General features: G+C 45.6%; 1 long non-coding RNA gene across 1 annotated transcript in view; it reads right to left on the bottom strand.

The window, feature by feature from the left end:
- The window catches only part of LOC132592454 (uncharacterized), a 28,184-nt gene that overhangs the window by 8,825 nt on the left and 5,903 nt on the right, over positions 1-13,456 (bottom strand). The window contains exon 2 of the long non-coding RNA XR_009557935.2: positions 13,264-13,380. This is a non-coding gene — a long non-coding RNA (uncharacterized LOC132592454). The remainder of the gene's footprint in view (positions 1-13,263; positions 13,381-13,456) is intronic.

Below are 13,456 nucleotides of genomic sequence, written 5' to 3'. Positions count from 1 at the left end.
TTAGAAAGCACGTCTCACAATGAATGAGGAGGAGATGGATACGCTGATATTGAAATAATTATCCCTGTGGGCTTGGATTATGAATTCTTTCTTGTCGTTGGCTGACTTATTATTTACTGTTGGCTTTCCTGCTGGCAATATTGAATTTAACCTCCTCGCTTTAATTCCTTGCTTCTTCCTGGCTGGCTGGGAACAGAGAGTTACAGGGAATCCAGTTGTACATCCATCCTTCTTCAGTATGTATCTTGCCTGCCCTCACTGCAGACCTTATGGCAGGAGCTGTGCAATAAGCCCCATGAAAGGCAGGCTGCATTTGGATGCGTGTCGCCCAAATGTTTGCTCTTCAGTTATTCCTAAAGATCTCTGAATGCTGAGTCTGAATAAGAGCCCAAAACCAATTTCCATTTTTTTTGGGGGGGGGGGGCTTTGAGCAAAGTGGAGATCAGGATGCTCCATAGAGCCAGCTGACACTTAGCATTATCCAAATAGGTTTCTTTTCATTGGCTAGAAAAAATAAATGGGGTCCTTTGCCTCAATAACCAAATGGTCAGTCCACCTCACCCCCAAATTCAGGGGTGATAATAATACGGATTTACATATGCGTTAGAATCATAGAATCATAGAGTTGGAAGAGACCACAAGGGCCATCCAGTCCAACCCCCTGCCAAGCAGGAAACACCATCAAAGCATTCTTGACATATGTCTGTCAAGCCTCTGCTTAAAGACCTCCAAAGAAGGAGACTCCACCACACTCCTTGGCAGCAAGTTCCACTGCCGAACAGCTCTTACTGTCAGGAAGTTCTTCCTAATATTTAGGTGGAATCTTCTTTCTTGAAGTTTGAATCCATTGCTCCGTGTCCGCTTCTCTGGAGCAGCAGAAAACAATCTTTCTCCCTCCTCCATATGCCATCCTTTCATATATTTGAACAGTTAGACTGTTGTAGTAAAGTTTTGAGGTGAAACAGAATGCAATATACTAAAATGAGTCTACAGCAGGGGATCACATTTTTGAATGCTCCTATGGATAAACATAGGACACGGGTGCCGTTGTGGTGGCTTGCTGATCGGAAGGTCGGTGGTTCAAATCCCCACGACGGGGTGAGCTCCCATTGTTCGGTCCCAGCTCCTGCCTACCTAGCAATTCAAAAGCACATCAAAGTGCAAGTAGATAAATAGGTACCGCTCCGGCGAGAAGGTAAATGGCGTTTCTGTGCACTGCTCTGGTTCTCCAGAAGTGGCTTAGTCATGCTGGCCACATGACCCGGAAGCTGTCTGCGGACAAACACCGGCTCCCCCGGCCTATAGAGCGAGGTAGGTGCACAACCCCAGAGTCATCCGCGACTGGACCTAATGGTCAGGGGTATCTTTACCTTTACCTTTATGGATAAACATATTCCCATGTAGAAAACTTGCATAGCAAGAAGCACTCTGAGATGAAATCTTTTTTTCTTTTAAAAAAGATTTTATTTGTATATTTTACACAAATAAAATTGTTGTTGTTTAGTCGTGTCCGACTCTTTGTGACCCCATGGACCATAGCACACCAGGCACTCCTGTCTTCCACTGCCTCCTGCAGTTTGGTCAGACTCATGTTCATAGCTTCGAGGACACTGTCCAACCATCTCATCCTCCTCTGTCGTCCCCTTCTCCTAGTGCCCTCAATCTTTTCCATGTAGTTTTCTTGCCAGGGATACTGGAGTGGTTTGCCAGTTCCTTCTCCAGGTGGATCACGTTTAGTCAAAACTCTCCACTATGACCTGTCCATCTTGGGTGGCTCTGCATGGCATAGCTCATAGCTTCTCTGAGTTATTCAAGCCCCTTCGCCATGACAGGGCATTGATCCATGAAGGGGATCATTTTTATTTGTATATTTTACACAAATAAAATACAGTTAATCAAACATTATCCCATATACATTCACTTAAACAGTTGACTTCCCTCCCACCTTTTCATGGTTTCCTCATGATTATTTTTTGCTACGATGGTGTGAGCTCCCGTTGCTCGGTCCCAGCTCCTGCCAACCTAGCAGTTCGAAAGCACGTCAAAGTGCAAGTAGATAAATAGGTACCGCTACAGCGGGAAGGTAAATGGTGTTTCCGTGCGCTGCTCTGCTTTGCCAGAAGCGGCTTTGTCATGCTGGCCACATGACCTGGAAGCTGTATGCCGGCTCCCTCGGGCCAATAACGTGAGATGAGCGCCGCAACCTCAGAGCCAGTCACGACTGGACCTAATGGTCAGGGGTCCCTTTACCTTTACTGCATATTATAATTTATCTATACCTTCTTTTCTTAACTTTATTCTCAAAGTAACTTTTAATGGCTGAACTTACTCCAAGCCTGCTAGTGTACTAACATGTCCACAATACTTTTTTTAATAGTCTACAAATATTTTCCAATCCTCCTTGAAGGCTGTTTTAACAATAACACCCATCCTAAAGGATCTTCATTGGCTCCCAGTGTGTTTCCGAGCACAATTCAAAGTGTTGGTGCTGACCTTTAAAGCCCTAAATGGCCTTGACCCAGTATACTTGGAGGAGTGTCTCCACCCCCATTATTCTGCCCAGACACTGAGGTCCAGCTGTGAGGGCCTTCTGGCAGATTCCTCCCTGCGAGAAGTGAGGTTACAGGGAAACAGGCAGAGGGCCTTCTTGGTAGTGGCGTCCTGTCTGTGGAACACCCTTCCCTCAGATGTTAAGGAGATAAAGCACTAAACAACATTTAGAAGACATCTGAAGGCAGCCCTGTATTGAGAAGTTTTAATGTTTGATGCTTTATTATGTTTTTTATATTCTGTAAGCTGCCCAGAGTGGCTTGGGAAACCCAGATGGGTGGGGTATAAATATAATAATAATAATAATAATAATAATAATAATAATATCGTAATAATTACTACTACTACTACTACTATGAACTATGGCAGGATTCCTCAAACCCGGCCCTCCAGATGTTTTGAGACTACAGTTCCCATCATCCCTGACCACTGGTCCTGCTAGCTAGGGATCATGGGAGTTGTAGGCCAAAAACATCTGGAGGGCCGAGTTTGAGGAAGCCAGCACTATGGGAAGAAGTGTGCCCTGCGTCCCCTAAGCTAGATTGCTGCGTTGAGGTTCGATGGAGGATGCTGTCCCATCACTTGTCAGAGACATGACTGAAGGGGATGAGATTGAGGAGGAATGGTGGAGATTGCCACCCCCCCCTTCTCCTGACTCTTCCAGAGGAGATGGAAGCAGTACTGATTTACAGCAGGGGTTTGAGGAAGATCACAGCTCAGAGATAGAAGAACAAAAGAGTTGGGAAGTGTTAGGAGAAGGGGGGAGGGGAGGCTGAGCAGCCAGCTGACACGTTGTCACTGGAGAGTATTTCTGACCCTCCCTTCTCCTAGAACTCGGCGTTTGCTAAGGGTGCAGGAACAAAGGACGCAGAGGCACTTGGCCATGAGCAGCCACCGCAAATGGAAATGCTGTTGCTAGGAAGAAGGGAGGAGATGCTCAGCTGGCGCAACGTCATTGTCAGGGCTTGTTGCATCCTTTTGTCTCTCGCTATTATGAATGAATAAAGTCATTAAAAAGGACTCTACCTTGTTTCCTCTGAATAAAAAAATTCATTCAGTAGCACCTTAAAGACCAACTAAGTTTTTATTTTGGTATGAGCTTTCGTGTGCATGCACACTTCATCAGATACACTGAAACAGAAACCACCAGACCCTTATGTATATTCAGAGGGTGGGGGTGATGGGAATGGGTGATGGGCTTATAGGAGTGGTAAACCTGTTGATGACTGTTAATGACTGTTAATGACTGCAATTGGTCTTGCGGGGGGGGGGAAGCAAGGGCTGAGGTGCTAAGGAAAGCTTGATCATGTATAATGAGATAAGAATCCTATGTCTTTGTTCATCCCAGGTGGCTCCATGGTTTTAAGCTTGCTAATGAGTTGCAATTCAGCAACTTCTCTTTCCAGTCTGTTTCTGAAATTTTTCTGTAATAAAACAGCTGCTTTGAGATCTTGTATAGAATGTCCTGGGAGATTGAAGTGTTCTCCTCCTGGTTTCTCTGTCTTGTGGTTCCTGATGTCAGATTTGTGTCCATTTATCCTTTGGCGTAGGGTCTGCCCTGTTTGTCCAATATAGAGAGCTGAAGGGCACTGTTGGCATTTGATGGCATACCATAGCTGCCAAGTTTTCCCTTTTCTCACGAGGAAGCCTATTCAGCATAAGGGAAAATCCCTGTAAAAAAGGGATAACTTGGCAGCTATGTGGCATACACAATGTTAGAAGATGAGCAATTAAATAGTCCTGAGATGGTTTCCTCTGCTTGTTTCCTCTGCTTATTGCTGCCACAAGGGAGGAAAAGAATTCCGAATGGGACTGTACCAATCAGTGTCTGTACATGGATGGGGTTGGGGGTGAGGAAACACTTTCTTGTCCTTCATACCAGACAGCAAAGTGTCCTGAGGTGGCCCTACAAGAGACAGAGTAAGGGTATCAAGCTGGAAATCAGCTGGCAGTGACCTCTTCCCAAGCTAATAGGCCATATGTTGTGGGACTCCCTGCATCTCACAAGCCACGATGGCTGCAGAAACAGATGGAAAGAAAGGAGATTGCTTGGCAGCCAGCCCACCTCACAAGGTTCATGCTTGCTTTGCCTCTGTTACATACGTTAAGTATGATTACAATATCATCTTCCTTTATTTGTTTATGATGCCAGAACTAATAATCTTGCTAGTGCATGAAGCTTACTTGAAACTCTAGATGTTGTTTAGTTTCCTTGGGAACAATATTTGCATTTTCTAAGTGGGAGGGAAATGTAAATTCTGAAGTCAAGGTTTCCCAAATGGTTTGGAGGGACGTGGCAATCACAAAGCTGTTTTTCATACTGCTTGCTTACATTCAATAAATGCTCTCCTCCTTTAATGTAAAGCAAGTGTATCTGTTTCCATTTGGCAAATATCAGAGGGTATGCTGAAAATCTTATTTGAGATGCAACTGGCATCGTCATCCAAGGGCACAGGCTTGCCAGCCAAGCTGCACAAAATCTGAATTGCTTGCACTGGTTTCCTCATTTCTATAGTAACACAGGAGGACGACTGCCAGTTCCAGATGCAAAGGAATGTGATTCTCGTCCTTATGTCAACTCTTGTCTTACACAACTGGCTACAGAAATAGAGTCCAACTGTGGAAAATGTAGAGGCTGACATCGTGATTTCATTATGCAACTAATGCAATTGTATGTAAGATATGCCACAACCAAGTGTGCAAGTTGCATCACTGAGAAAGGTGTGGAGTCTTCTTTCCCTCCGTGCACCTAAAAGAGAATCACCAGGGTGCTAGATGTAATCTGTGGCGGTGTGTGTGTTCCACTTTATGTTCCCTCTCTAGGGAAAAAATAAGGACAGGCATAGGCGACCTTGGCTCTCCAGGTGTTTTGGAACTACAACTCCCATGATCCCTAGCTAACAGGGCCAGTGGTCAGGGATCATGGGAGTTGTAGTTCCAAAACACCTGGAGAGCCAAGGCTGCCTATGCCTGAATAAGGACATACTACTTTTTCTGGGTGACTTTTCGAGGGACTGTGCTGTGTACTTTCTAAAGCAGAAAAGTGAAACAGCGAAGACATTCAGAAAGTACATCACCAGGGTGGGCAATAAGATTCAAAGGAAACCCACAACCTTGGTCAGCAAAAACCCTTCAGACATTTGAAGATGGCTGTTGTACCACCTCCCATCTTCTCTTCTCCATTGCTTTTTCCAATGGATGATTGAGCCCCTCTAGAAGCTCATTGATTTGCAACTGCACATGGAATTGGCCTGGCCCATACTGGTCTTTGACACCTCATTAAATGACACCTAGCATAGGGCACAAAGGAACTGATATCAGCAGCCATGGCAGTTCTGTGGTTGACATGCTGCCTGGTTCCCATGCTGCCTTCCCCTGAGCAACTATGAAATCTAATGAGGCGGGATCAAATCCCTCTGGGGGACACTTAGTCAGTGAACAGCCTTGATAAAATCTTAAGTATGGGCCATTGGCTGTTTTCACATTTGTGGTTTTGGCCTCCTTTCTTCCTTGGTATTTCCAGAAAATTACAGCCGCTTCCTTCTGCTTCCTGAGCCCAGCAGGGTGGCTGTTGGCATAAGGTTTATAATATGGGATTCTTCACTGGTTTCAGACTTGCTTTCCCTCAACTCTGCGAGTTATACAATACGGGGCAACGCTTCTCTGTATTGTTACATGGTCCTTCCCCACGTGGTGAGATGTTCTCAGGGCAGTGTGGTGGAATTTCATTTCCTTTGGAAGCGAGAGCGCTGGAGAGAGAGAGAGAGACTCATTTGGTCTTTGCAATATTTGTTTTATGTGTAAGTATTTAAGCAGAGGATAAGCAGAGCCAAAATAGACACTCCTGCAAAGTAGATCCTCAGAGAGCAACTTGGCCACTCTAAGGATGCACCCCAGTTTGAGTTTACTCCAGATAGAGCAGTGATGGGCAACCTTTTGAGCTTAGTGTGTCAAAATTCGCCAAAAAACCGAGCATAACTCGGGTGGTGTGTCACTTTGAGAAAAAAACCATAATTTCGTGATATTTATAGTTTAAATAACAAAAATGTATAATTGTAATATATACTGTAACTGTATTTAATAAACCAAAAACTAATTATTTAACCAAACCAAACCAAAAACCCCTTATTTATCACAAAGTGCCCAGAGTTGTTGAGATTTTTGGGGGGAGCTGCTGACCAAAGTTTTGGAGGTTTTTTTTGGGGGGGTGCAAAAGTTGCTTTGCTTTTTGGGGGGGATGCCCCAAAGCTGCTGTGCTTTTTTGGGGGAAAGAGAACAGAAATAAATGACAAATAATACCTTCGCTGGAACTAACACGCAGCACCGACATAGTCTGCCAAAGCGCCAAAAACTCCAGCACAGAACGGATTAAATAAATGAATGCTGTTACACCCAATCACAGTCTGCCAAAGCATCAGAAAAATCAGCACAGAAAGGGTTAAAAAACCAATCTCTGGCTACCAGCAACAACAAAGGATCCAGGTTTTAACAGCGGAGACAAGCTGTGTAGGAGAGACAAGCTTTAGCGGAGACAAGCTGTAGGAGGAGCGGAAGAACAAATGGGGGGGACAACAACAATAGCACGAATGGGCCGATGGGGCATGTGCCAGCAGTGAGGGCTCTGTGTGTCACATCTGACACGTGTGTCATAGGTTCGCCATCACTGAGTTAGAAACTCTTAGATTTCTCTATATGTTTCTGGACCAGCCCTACCATTAGGTAGAGTGAGCTGGCTGCCTCAGGCATCAGATAATGGAAGACAGCAAGCAGCTTGTCGGAGGACAAGCAGCCTGCCCTGTGGGCGCCTCCCACCCCCTGTTAACCTTGGGCCGGCTGCCATTCTTTTAGCCTAACCTAGCTCACAGTGTTATTGTGAAGATCAAATGGGGGTAGGAAAGACGCATGTAAACCAGTCCTTCCTTGGCAGAACAGGGATTAAGATGTAACACATAGAGCATACATACTCCTTATTGAACTGAGAGTGTGGTACAGGAGTAACTGCAGGAGGAGATGTTGAGAGTCAGGAGGAGACACATACCCTGCAACATTTGTTGGATGAAAATAGGGATCTTCTAAACAACAACAACAATAATGTTTATACCCCACACATCTGACTGGGTTGCCCCAGCCACTCTGGGTGGCTTCCAACATATATAAAAAGCATAATAAAAAGTTAAACATAAAAAACCCTTCCCTATACAGGGCTGCCTTCAGATGTCTTCTAAAGGTTCTATAGCTACTTATCTCCTTTGTTCAGGGGTCACATAACTCCATACTCTCCAACATTTATCCAATAACAATAGGAACAGCCTAACATTCTGAAGGAAATCAGCCCCGAGTGCTCACTGGAAGGACAAATCCTGAATCTGAGGCTACAATACTTTGGCCACCTCACGAGAAGAGAAGACTCCCTGGAAAAGACCCTGATGTTGGGAAAGATGGAGGGCACAAGGAGAAGGGGACGACAGAGGATGAGATGGTTGGACAGTGTTCTCGAAGCTACCAACATGAGTTTGACCAAACTGCGGGAGGCAGTGCAAGACAGGAGTGCCTGGCGTGCTATGGTCCATGGGGTCACGAAGAGTCGGACACGACTAAACGACTAAACAACAACAACAAGGAAAAGCAGGACATTCTGAGATCAAATCAGAAACCAAGGCAGCTTCTGTAAATCAGGGACTGTCCCTGGAAAATAGGGATACTTGGAGGGTCTGGTGACACGGCCCATAGCAGGGTTTGAAAAATGCAAATAGTATCAGCTGGGAGGGGGTGATATTCCCTGGAACTATAGCAGGTGTGCCCCTGCCCCAAAGCAAGGATCAGTTTCAAATGAAGGAGTTTCCTTAAGACTACTGCAGGGGAAGAAGGGGTTAATTTCCCACTCCATTCACACACACACACACACACACACACACACACACACACACACACACACACACACTCCAAGCTCCCCCCCCCAGCTGATTCTATTTCTTCTTTTTAAAATCTCCACATTAAATGCAAAAACACATTTCACATCACATCAGGTTTGGCCTTAAGACCAATCATGATGCAAAAGCCATTTTTTGCTGTTATTATAACATATCTTCAGTGGAATGCATGGTACAAGGACAAGAGAATAGGTCCCTTTCCCAAGGTGCTTCCAAGTCAAGAAATCCATACAGGAACAGCAGAGGAAGGAGAGGGAAGTGAAAGCAGGGCAAACTGCGGAGCAATGTGTACACCATGATTTTCTCTTTTTAAAGTCTGCCGCCTCAATGGTTGTGGGGGAAGCTTGGAACAGGGGTGGAATATTCAGAAAATCTTGATGCTGAGTTTATCCACGTGGATTTCTTTTTTCCTAATTCCCATATTAAACCATAATATTGTCAGGAAGAGAGTTCCCCATGCGCCCCACCACACTCTGGGCCCAGTTCTACTAAAAGACATATTTTTCACCCAGGCTTTCCCTGACCCAGAGACTGGGCCCTGCTTAATAATAATAATAATAATGGTAATAAATTATTTTTACCCTGCCCATCTGGCTGGGTTTTCCCAGCCACTCTGAGTGGCTACCAACAGAATATTAAAAACACGATAAAACACCAAACAATAAAAACTTCTCTAAACAGAGCTGCCTTCAGATGTCTTCTAAAAGTCAGATAGTTGTTTATTTCCTTGACATCTGATGGGAGGGCGTTCCACAGGGCAGGCGCCACTACCGAGAAGGCCCTCTGCCTGGTTCCCTGTAACCTCGCTTCTCGCAGTGAGGGAAACCACCAGAAGGCCCTCAGAGCTGGACCTCAGTGTCCAGACTGAATAGTGGGGGTAGAGACGCTTCTTCAGGAATACTGGGCCGAGGTCGTTTATGTAATTCAATCCTCTGTTTTGTTTTTTATAAGATTTTATGCTGCTGTTTTATTGGTTTTGCCTGGTATTTTTGTTTTAATGATATTGTTTAGTTTTTATATTAATGATATTGTTTAGTTTTTATATTGTATAAACACTTAACAGATTCAAAAATTAAGCTGCTGGTAAATGATTTTAAATAAATAAATAAAATTTTTGCATACTAAGTGCATTATTATACCAATTGTTACACATCTCAAATTATATTGTGATTTTTCCAAAAAGAATCCTCATAAAAATTCATCAGAATAAACGCATTTTCTATATGCAGCCTTGACTAATATGCACATTTCTGCATATTAGAGCACTACTACTACTATAGAGCACTTTGGCATGTGTGTGTGTGTGTGTGTTGTTTTTTTTACTGATAAAGTGATTTTTATGCACTCTCCTGAATATATGCATTTTTCTAAATGTTGGTTGGTTGGAGAACTGCATCACATAATTCAGATAAGTTCAACTTTCAAAGCATAGCTGTGTTTTGGTTCTCATTTTGTTCCGGAAAGTGCAACTTTGATAGATTTTGTCTACTCTCCTTTTAAAACTGTCTAAGCTGGTGGCCACTACTACATCTTGTGGGAGTGAATTCTACACCTTAGCTATGCACTGTGTGAAGAAGTACGTTTGTCTGTTCTGAATTTCCTATCATTCATTGGATAATTCCCAAGTTCTCATATGACCACACATGCACACAAAACATCTCCCTATCCTCTTTTGTCACACCATGTACAATTTTATACCCTTCTATCATTTCCCTGTCTAAGTTACTTTTCTTCCTCTAAAGTATAAAGCCCCGTTTTTTTAGCCGTTTCTCATAGGGATGTTTTCCCATCCTTTGACAATTTCCATTGCTCTTTTCTGCACCTCTACCTTTCCTACAGCATCATTTGCAGGAACCAGAACTTTGCACAGCACAGCAAGCATGGCCGCAGTATAGATTTTCAAAAGAAAAGGCAGTTTCATCACGGGCACTTTTGTTTTTTACCCCCTTTCCTCCAGTTTAAGCTTTCACGCCCACCAAGACCTGGATTTTGTCAATATCTAAGTAGCAATGAAAAATGGCCCTCGGTAACCCCCACAATTGTTTTATGAGGTGGCCTGAATCTTTCAGAGAGCAAACACACTAGTTTGAATCCGTTATACAGAGATCACTCCTGATAAAACCCATGGGATTTCTTTCAAAGCATAATATTGGATTGGAATGCAAGACAAATGGGCAGGTAAGCGCTCACTCACTCTGCATATTTGCGTGTGGAGACCTTTTAACCTGGCCTAGAAATAAATTCAGACAGGACTCAAATTTTAGGTTTGGTTTTTGGCAGAATTTAGGCCACAACTTTCTTGATTACAAATGAAGTGAGTGGTTGCATAGGCTCTGGTTCAAAAGGTACCTAGGGTACCGCTGACTCTGGACAGCAGCCAGGAGTAAGCCTGGAGTAAGCTGACGACCGCCGGGCCCGGGTTCCCCCAGGTGTGCCCTGAACTCTGGATCAGGGCACAACCCCGCTTGGGGAAAACCAATCAGAGGTCCATGGATTCATTTTACAGGAATACCAGAGCCTATCCGTCAACCTTACAAGTTGTGGCGAAAGCCAAGTGGCACCAGCCAATCAGCCAAATGGGGGAAATTCCTGCCGTGCCCCTGTCCCAAAGACAGACGACACACAACGGCATAGCAAGGTCAAGCGCAAGCCCTAAATTAGGGAGAGGTGGGCAGGTGTTCCAATGCACTGTGACCCGAAAAGAAGATCTCTAGGGTCACGTGCAGCAGTTAAATAGTGGTCCCTCTGACCCTTTACTGGCATGCCCTTAGCCCAATTGCTCCCCGTCAGAGGGACGACCAATAGGGTGTTGTGGCTGCTTCAATTGTCCCCGCCCCAACACCTAGGCCTGATTGCCGGGTCCCACCGAAACGCATGCCCTCTCTTGCAGGAAGGACCCGAATGATAAGATAATGACTACAGAAGGAAGTGGTGGGCTTGTGCAGAGCCATCGCAGCGCCCAAGTTGCAATGCTTTTCAATGAAATTAAGAGACACATTATTCTGTGGTCCATCATAGCCCTTTTCACAAGTCACCTCCACATAGAGCCTAAATGGGGTGGGGAGCAAAGCTATTGACCTTATGCCCCCACCAACTTACTCTGCATGACATCTGCAAAGAGGATGTCCTGTTGCATGCTCATAGGATTTCATGTGATTGAGAACTGCATGCAATCTGGATTCCCCTTTTCATGTAGTGCCAAATTCACCAATGTGTGTGTGTGGGGGGGCATACCTGCCAAGTTGCTGTCTGAGAAATAAGGGACCGGGCCAGAAATAGCAGACCGGAAGTAGCGCTGCCGCCATTTTGGAACTGGGCGGAGCATGCTCAGAAGTGACTTTTGATGCTGCTTTGCCCAGTTCCAAAATGGCTGCCGCGCCAGAAGTCACACTGCAGCCATTTTGGAACTGGGCAGAGCAGCATCAAAAGTTGCTTCTGAGCATGCTCCGCCCAGTTCCAAAATGGCCGCCGCGCCAGAATAAACCGGAAAAAATCCATTTTTTCAGCTAGGAACAGCTGGAAAAACGGGGATTTCCCGGGGAAAACGGGAGACTTGGCAGCTATGGGGGGGATAGGGTGCAATATGATGTCAGGGTCAGCAGATGCAGCCCCTCCTCCCTCCACTGAGCTGACAGGTAGAGGCAACCTTGTGAAGAGGCAACAAGTGTTCAAATAATCAAGAAAAGGTGCAAGCAATGGCAGCTCGTAAGCTGGAGAGGAGGGTAGCCTGCAGTCATTGAGCAATTATCGAGGCAGCATGGGGCTGGGCTGGGACATAGCATGGGTTGCTGGCACCCAAGGCGAGGCAAGTGTTGTGCCCCCTGGTGGACTGGGCAGCGGCCAGCCCTTCTCAGGCCAGCGTTCAATCAAGGGAGTCTCTCATTGCAAACTGGGAGCAGACATAAAGCAGAGAAACACAAAGGCGACCAGGTCACATGGCTCTGGCAGTGCTTTACTGCCTTCCTCTTCCTCCCTTCCTCCTTGGTGGGCAGTGGTGGCAGCAGCCTCTCCTCCCTCTCGGCTGGCCCAGGGGCAAAGGGCACACGGACATCCTTTCACTGGCTGGGAGCAGAAAGAGGGAGCCCATCGTGGGAGTGCCTGGTTGCGCCTCCTCAGAAATGTTCACTTGGGGCCATAGCTCCCCTGCCCCCATGCTACACCACTGGAATGGGGCTCTGTGCACCAATGGGTGCAGGTATGGCTGCATACCCATGAGCTCCCAATCTGGCATGATATATTTGACCGGGACGCTGCTTGGCATTCAGGAGCATTGCCTGCATCTGGTGCCTCTAATGTTCCCTTCCCTGGTCTGGGTCTACAGTCATTGGCAGTGGTCAGTTGCTATTATCCAGGGGTCAGCAAACTTTTTCAGCAAGGGGCCGGTCCACCATCCCTCAGGCCTTGTGGGGGGGCTGGACTATATTTTGGAAAGAGAAAAAAATATGAATGAATTCCTATGCCCCACAAATAAACCAGAGATGCATTTAAAATAAAAACACACATTCTACTCATGTAAAAACACGGTGATTCCTGGACTGTCCACTGGCCAGATTTAGAAGGCCATTGGGCCGGATCCGGCCCCTGGGTCTTAGTTTGCCTACCCATGCTATTATCCAACCTCTCTTGCAAGCTTCCACTTGGGTGGAAAGGTGCTCAAAGTGTGCAGGCTTCCACAATACACAGAACCTCTCTGCTCCTCAAAGATCTCTGTGGAGCAGGCATCTTGTTGAGAGCACACAAATACACCGAGAAGAGTAGCTCTCCCATTAAAAGATACACTTACTGTTCGATACCTTTGCTGCTTCTGTTCTGCTTCTCTGCGATCAGCACAGCGAAACTTCCCTTCTGTGCTTTGTGAATGGGTTGCATGTTCTCACCTTGAGGTGAATGGAAATGTTAACTGGAATGTGGGGGGGGGGGGGGAGAGAGGAAGAAAAAGAAACAACTTGATGCTTGTCCAAACCTACTCGTGTTTA

This window comes from Zootoca vivipara, chromosome 7 (assembly GCF_965207765.1).
Source record: "Zootoca vivipara chromosome 7, rZooViv2.hap1.1, whole genome shotgun sequence".
Lineage (NCBI taxonomy): Eukaryota > Metazoa > Chordata > Lepidosauria > Squamata > Lacertidae > Zootoca > Zootoca vivipara.
The sequence above is the reverse complement of the archived record's forward strand: the minus strand, read 5'-3'. Positions and strand labels throughout refer to the sequence as shown.